This window comes from Salmo salar, chromosome 22, assembly GCF_965601325.2.
Source record: "Salmo salar chromosome 22, fSalSal1, whole genome shotgun sequence".
Taxonomy (NCBI): domain Eukaryota; kingdom Metazoa; phylum Chordata; class Actinopteri; order Salmoniformes; family Salmonidae; genus Salmo; species Salmo salar.
This window is the reverse complement of record NC_138312.1, coordinates 20,945,390-20,953,600: the sequence shown is the minus strand read 5'-3', so window position 1 is coordinate 20,953,600 and position 8,211 is coordinate 20,945,390.

Sequence of the window (8,211 nt, the reverse complement as noted above, 5' to 3'; positions counted from 1 at the left end):
GGACCTGCTTAATCAAAACCACAGACTAACAACTGACCTTTAACCCCAATCCCTCCCTGACAATCGTTCCCCCCCAGCCACCCCTAACCCCACTCCCATTCCCCCTACGTGCTGTTGCTAGGACAGCCTTAAAGGTTTTTCCAGATGTGCCTGGGACTTGTGACTATAGTTCTGCACTCTCCCTGCAACCCTGCCTGCATCCACAAACTATGTTTGGGTTATTATCGCCTGTGGACCCATCCACCAACAGACTGAGCTCTAGAATAGGTTGAGGCTCACACATTGTATGTGATCTTCTATCGCCATCAAAATGGTCCGGGGCTGAGGTCCTGACTGGGACCCAAGGTTAGCGAACAAGCCATATCCAGTTTCTGTGTGTAACCGGAATACCTCAGACTTCCTGTGCACATGTTCTGGGTAGTGTTCATGTCTGACTCGGCTTGGCCATTAGAAGACCTGTTAGATCGCGATTCCGTTTTTCATCGGTTTGTTTCAATACTTTTAGGAATCTTTTTGTGATTAATAACAGAAACAAGTTATAGCCACTGTTTGGCACAGTTTCCTGCATGATCACTATTTTCTGCAAATCAACTTTATTCTGCTGCAGATTTCATTCAGTAATTCACCTGGTCCACAGAAAAAGGCATGATTCAGTAGCCAGTGAAGTGACCCTGTGCTGTGGAGGCTTCTCTCTCCTCTCTGTAAAGGGCAGGGCTGTGGCCCACTAATATCCCAGTGCCCACTCTACCCTTCCCTGGCTGCCCCACCCAGCCCCACCTCGCCTATCTTTGTTTGCTTTGGCAGTGGGGAGCACATCCATCACGCCACCTGCCACAGCTGCCCGCACCCCGTGCCTCCCTCCTGGCCCATGCCTCTGCCAGTGTGCTAAAGGGCGAGCCACGTGTCCCCACCACCCCCTAAATGGGTGACAATATTGCTGTCCTTGCCCGTCAGGAGAGAAACAGGTGTGTGATTTTTTTTTTTTATACGTGGCCCCCACACGTGGGGAGCACATTTTTCTCTGTCCACAGAACCAGAGGGGAGGTGTGGTGTTAAGAGTCAGTGTGAGGGCGGTGAGGGGGAAGAAGGGTGAACAGGGGATAGGGGCCTTCAGACAGTATGAAATGTTTCACTGTATTCTGGTCCAGTTAAAGTCCCTGGTGAAGACTAGAGGGCCTTCAACACATTACATCCAAACTAGAATTTTGGACCTTCGATTCAATAGCTGCAACAAACACATTAATACACTATTTATTGAAGGTTTACTATTCATAATGACACAACATTATCACTGCAGAATATTTCCAAATGAATGAACAATTGTTTAAAAAAAATATCATAATCTGGTGAACGCACAAAGCAATATGATAAAGTCAGGCTGAAGAGGCTCCTTCATTTAACCAGTGGGGAACGAGGCCTCCAGTGTATTGTTGGTGGCCTGAATGGGATGCTGTGGCCCGGTCGCTGAGGTGAATTCAGCTCTGAGGGTGAGTGGCATCTCCACACACCTGAATCAAGGCCTCTTTGTCCAAGTGACCATATGTGCAGCACAGAGAACCAACACTGTATAGTGCCTGTGAGCACGCTAGCCGTGGCCACAACTAGGCCACAGTGAAAGAGAGAGCACCTGCTTCTGTCCACAAGAGTCCCTGTAATGGACTGATAGGATCACTCTGACCTCCTCCTCTTCTTCTTCCTCTTATTGGTAGTCTATCTTGGCTGTTAATGGAGCCATTTTGTGTGTGTAATACTCTCAACCAATGGCTCAGACAGGCAGAGCCAGCTGAGAAGGGATGTAAAGTGCTTTCGGAAGTATTCAGACACCTTGACTTTTTCCACATTTTGTTACGTTACAGCCTTATTGTAACGATGACGCCGTGAGTCGAAAAGCAGGTGCAGATAAAACGTTTAATGAAAACGACAAACATGAAACAAGACAGCGTAACAGAAGCGAGGTAACATGAACACAGGCGCAATACCAACTGAGGAATGAACAAAAGGAAGGGACCTTTAAAGGGGAGGTAATGAGGTGGTTAGTATTCCGGCGACGTCACACGCCGGAGGGGAGGAGCAGGAGTAGACATGACACTTATTCTAAAATGTATTAAATCTTTTTTTTCTCATCAATCTACACACAATACCCCATAATGACAAAGCAACAAAAAAAATTACAAAATAAAATAAAAAAGGGAGGGTAGGGAGGAAAACAAGTGTCTATGGCGGCTCTGGTGCAGTACACAGAACCTTATCATCCAGCGAATCCTCCAGTAGAGGAGGCGGCTCTGGTTCGGGGCGTAACCCCTGCTCTGCCTGCTGATCCCTCCGCTTTTGTATCACCGGACCGTGGATCATCACCGGAGGTTCTAGACTGCAGACCGCCGCTGGAGGTTCTGGAATGCAGACCACCGCTGGAGACTCTGGACTGCAGACCGCCGCTGGAGACTGGACTGCAGACCGTCGCTGAAGACTCCGGACTGCAGACCGTCACTGAAGACTCCGGACTGCAGACCGTCGCTGAAGACTCCGGACTGCAGACCGTCGCTGGTGGCTCCGGACTGGAGGACGTCGCTGGAGGCTCCGGACTGGAGGACGTCGCTGGAGGCTCCGGACTGGAAGATGCTGCTGGAGGCTCCGGACTGGAGGACGGTGCTGGAGGCTCCGGACTGGAGGACGGTGCTGGAGGCTCCGGACTGGAGGACGTCGCTGGAGGCTCCGGACTGGAGGACGTCGCTGGAGGCTCCGGACTGGAAGACGCTGCTGGAGGCTCCGGACTGGAGGACGGTGCTGGAGGCTCCGGACTGGAGGACGTCGCTGGAGGCTCCGGACTGGAAGACGCCGCTGGAGGCTCCGGACTGGAGGACGTCGCTGGAGGCTCCGGACTGGAGGACGTCGCTGGAGGCTCCGGACTGGAAGACGCTGCTGGAGGCTCCGGACTGGAGGACGGTGCTGGAGGCTCCGGACTGGAGGACGTCGCTGGAGGTTCCGGACTGTGGGCCGTCTCAGGAGGTTCCGGACTGTGCGCCATCTCAGGAGGTTCCGGACTGTGGGCCGTCTCAGGAGGTTCCGGACTGTGGGCCGTCTCAGGAGGTTCCGGACTGTAGAACGTCGCCGGATGCTCTGGACTGGGAACTGTCACCGGAAGCTCTGGACTGGGAACTGTCGCCGGAAGCTCTGGACTGGGAACTGTCGCCGGAAGCTCTGGACTGGGAACTGTCGCCGGAAGCTCTGGACTGGGAATGCATACTGGAGGCCTGATGCGTGGGGCTGGCACAGGTGGCGCCAGACTAGTAACACGCACCTCAGGGTGAGTGCGGGGAGCAGGAACAGGACACCCCGGACTAGGCAGGCGCACTGGAGGCCTGATGCGTGGGGCTGGCACATGTGGCGCCAGAGTGGTAACACGCACCTCAGGGCAAGTGCGAGGAGCAGGCACAGGGCGTACCAGGCTGGATAGACTCACTGGAGGCCGGGTACATGGGGCAGGCACAGTATATAGTGGGCCGTGGAGGCGCACCGCAGGTCTCGAGTGCATAGCTGGCACAACCCGTCTTGGCTGGATGCTTACTTTCGCCCGGCAAACGCGGGGAGCTGGCACAGGACGAACTGGGCTGGGAATACGCACTGGCGACACAGTGCGCAGCACCGGTGCAGGATATACTGGACCGAGAAGGCGAACTGGAGACCAGGAGCACTGACCTGGCACCACCCTTCCTGACTGAATGCTCAACCTAGCTCTGCAAATGCGGGGCGTGGGCACAGGTCGCACCGGACTGTGAATGCGCATTGGCGGCACAGTGCGCATCAACGCATAACACAGTGCTTGCTTCTTCACTCGCTCCCCACTGTAAGCACGGGGAGTTGGCTCAGGTCTCCACCCTGACTCTGCCAATCTCCCCGTGTTCCCCCCCCCCCTCATTTTTTTTTGGGGGGGGGGGTGCCTCTCATGCTTCCGTCGTTGCTGTGCTAGTTCCGCGTCTCGTTGCCGCTCTGCTCTCGCTGCCTCCACCTATTCCCATGGGAGGCGATGCCATCCAGTCTCGATTTCCTCCCACATCCAGGATCCCTTGCCATCCAGAATGTCCTCCCAGGTCCATGTCTCCTGACCACGCTGCTTGGTCCTTTTGTGGTGGGAGATTCTGTCACGGTTGTCGTAGGAAGAAGCAGACCAAAGTGCAGCGTGTGTGTCGTTCCAAATTTTATTTACACTGTGAAACTATGCAATACATATAAATAAACGTGAATAACAAAAAACAACAAACCGTGATGCAGAGGTGAAACATACACTGACTCAAAGATAATCTCCCACAAAACCAGGTGGGACAAACACCAACTTAAATATGACCTCCAATTAGAGACAACGATGACCACCTGCCTCTAATTGGAGATCATCTCAAACAAAGCCCAACATAGAAATACAAAAACTAGAACAACCCAACATAGAAATACAAAACTAGAACATAACAACATAGAAAAAACTAAACTAGAAAAACCCCGCTGTCACGCCCTGACCAACTCTACCATAGAAAATAACAGCTTATAATGGTCAGGACGTGACAGTCTGAATACTTATGTAAATAAAGTATTTCTGTTTTAGTTTTTTTTATACATTTGCAAACATTTCTAAAAACCTGTTTTTGCTTTGTCATTATGGGGTATTGTGTGTAGATTGATGGGGGGGTAAAAAACTATTTAATACATTTTAGAATATGGCTGTAAAGTAACAAAATGTGTAAAAAGTCATGGGGTCTGAATACTTTCCGAATGCACTGTATTGGTAGGTATGTAAAAGGTATATCAATTCTAAAACTAACCATTGGGATTCACATCAGTGAGGATGATTTAGTGTAGTTCAACAAGCCCATAGTCTAGCCCAGGGGTACTCAACTCTGACCCTACGAGGTCCGGAGCCTCCTGGTTTTCTGTTCTTCCTGATAATTCATTGCACCCACCTAAATCAGTCCTTAATTAGAGGAGAACAATGAAAAAAACGCAATGGAACTGGCTTGAAGGTCCAGAGCTGAATTTTAGGGGTCTAGTCCATGCAGCCATCAGACAGAGCAGAGCGGAAAGCTGACTCCCATATCTCCCATGCAGGTGAAGGGGTAGGAGAGGTAGGATAACCCCAGTGTCATACCTCCCAGGGGGTACATCAGGTCCCCTGGCTGGCCTCCCTCACAGCCAACATCATCTACTGATTCTTTCACCATGTGACAAGACCTCTGTCACAGCGCCCCGAATGAAAGAGACCCTTTCTTCTCCTCCCTGTCTGGGCCATCTGACAATCCAATATGCTGGGCCAACGGTAACCATACACTCCTCCTTCTCCTTATCCTCCTTATCCTGCCCCTAACTACTCCTCAGCCATGGCTCTCTGCTTTTCTCCTCCCTCACTCCCTTCCTCTCTCTCTATCCCCCTTTCTTTCATCCTATACTCCTCTCTTTCTGTTGTTGTGGCAGAGATCCACAGAGAGGTGATCGTTGGAAGTGCAGGTGTCTGATTTTCATTAGAATTGCAAATTGAAGCGGATGCCTGATCTGATAAGGAGACGCGGCTGGGACTCGCTGTGCTCTCTTTCAGCTCAGGGAGGACGAGCAGGGATCATTAAACCATACACCACACCCCAGGGGACAGGACGATCCCCCTTACCTTGACCCCTCTCTCACCAGCCTCCCACCGTGTCACAATGGACAATGCCATGGGAGCCAAAGACCTCCAAAGTAGTCTGGGATGAGACAAGACTAAGTCAATTGTGTGCTATATTTTTTTAATCACAATATTGTAACTACAGTAATTACTGTTTAATTACACAGGTACAAGAGAAACTTAATGTAACGTGTTACCATCCCATCCTGAATGTGTATTCATGTCATCTACACTGTTAGATCCTGCATGTCATTACAAAGACACAACGTAAATAGTGAACATGATAATAGTAAATGGATCTAAAGTGGTACAAGGCTGTGGATAAAAAGCACAGAGCAACACCAGCTGGACATTTAAAGAAGAGAGCAACAGCTGTGCTTTACCTCTCCACTCTCAGTGAAATATCACATCAGATTTCTGGCACCAAAAGTCACAATTAACAATTTGTCAACCTTCCAAGTTTAGGGAAACAACCGATTTGCGGTGTACTGTGAAAACCACTGCAGCTTGGCCACATCATGCTTGCTTGTTAAATCACATTGACAAGTCCAGTTTGTAAAAGGATAACCTTTCCTTTGTAAATGTCTTTGTAAATGTCCTCTTTCTGTCTATGTGAGAAACGTTTCCCCCCTAAAGAGACACACCTTCCTCCCCATAGTCAGCGCTCCCTCCACACTCCCCCAGGGTGAAGTGTTGAAAATCATCATTTCCCGTGGGCCTGTTGCCATGGTGAAGGCTTGCAGAAACACGGTCGGTCGGCTTTTGTGCTCCCAACATGCACCTGGATGTGTTTGTGAAAGGACATGACAGGCCGGAACGAAGGAACAGCTATGTCAATACAGCCAAAATGGGAAAAACAAACATTTTTGAGTCAAGTGTCACTTCAGTTATTTTCACCTCTACTGGAGCTCACCCCCGTCCAAAAACACACACACACAGACCTCACCCTCACACACACAGGCATACAAATCAAATCAATTCACATTTTATTTGTCACATGCTCCGAATACAGCACCTTACCGTGAAATGCTTACTTACAAGCCCTTAACCAACAATGCCGTTTTAAGAAAAATAAGAGTTAAGAAAAATATTTACTAAATAAACTAAAGTAAAAAATAAAAGAGCAACAATACAATTACAATAACGAGGCTTTATACAGGGGGTACCGGTACCGAGTCAATGTGCGGGGGTACAGGTTAGTCGAGGTAATTGAGGTAATATGTAGGTAGAGGTAAAGTGCATAGATAATCAACAGAGAGTAGCAACAGTGTAAAAATGAGGGGGACCATGCAAATAGTCCTGGTTGCCATTTGGTTAGTTGTTCAGGAGTCTTATGGCTTGGGGGTAGAAGCTATTAAAAAGCCTTTTAGACCTAGACTTAGTGTTCCGTTAATGCATGCCGTGCGGTAGCAGAGAGAACAGTCTATGACTAGGAAGGCTGGAGTCTTTGGCAATTATTAGGGCCTTCCTCTGACACTGCCTGGTATAGAGGTCCTAGATGGCAGGAAGCTTGGCCCCAGTGATGTACAAGGCCGTACGCACTACCCTCTGTAGCGCGTTGCGGTCAGAGGCCGAGCAGTTGCCATACCAGGCGGTGATGCAACCGGTCAGGATTCTCTCGATGGTCCAGCTGTTGAACCTTTTGAGGATCTGAGGACCAATGCCAAATATTTTCTGTGTCCCGAAGGGAAATAGGTGTTGTCATGCCTCTTCACGACTGTCTTGGTGTGTTTGGACCATGATAGTTTGTTAGGAATATGAATACCAAGGAACTTGAATCTCTCAACCTGATCCACTACAGAATGAGAATGGGGGCTTGCTCAGCCCTCATTTTCCTGTAGTCCACGATCATCTCCTTTGTCTTGATCACACTGAGGGAGAGGTTGTTGTCCTGGCACCACACGTCCAGGTCTCTGACCTCCTCTCATCATTGTCTGTGATCAGGCCTACCACTGTTGTGTTGTCAGCAAACTTAATGACGCTGTTGGAGTCGTGCTTTGCCACGCTGTCATGGGTGAACAGGGAGTACAGGAGGGGACTAAGCATGCTCCCCTGAGGGGCCCCTGTGTTGAGGATCAGCGTGGCAGATGTGTTGTTACCTACCCTTACCACCTGGGGCGGCCCGTCAGGAAGTCCAGGATCCAGTTGCAGAGGAAGGTGTTTAGTCCCAGGGTCCTTAGCTTAGTGATGAGCTTTGAGGGCACTTTGGTGTTGAACACTGAGCTGTAGTTTGTGAACAGAATTCTCAGGTAGGTGTTCCTTTTGTCTAAGTGGGAAAGGGCAGTGTTGAGTGCAATAGAGATTGCGTTATCTGTGGATCTGTTTGGGTGGTATGCAAATTGGAGTGGGTCTAGGGTTTCTGGGATAATGGTGTTGATCTGAGCCATGACCAGCCTTTCAAAGCACTTCATGGCTATAGATGTGAGTGCTACAGGTCAGTAGTCATTTAGACAGGTTATTGGGCACAGGGACTATGATGGTCTGCTTGAATAATGTAGTTATTACAGCCTCAGCCAGGAACAGGTTGAAAATATCAGTGAAGACGCTTGCCAGTTGTTCAGCTCATG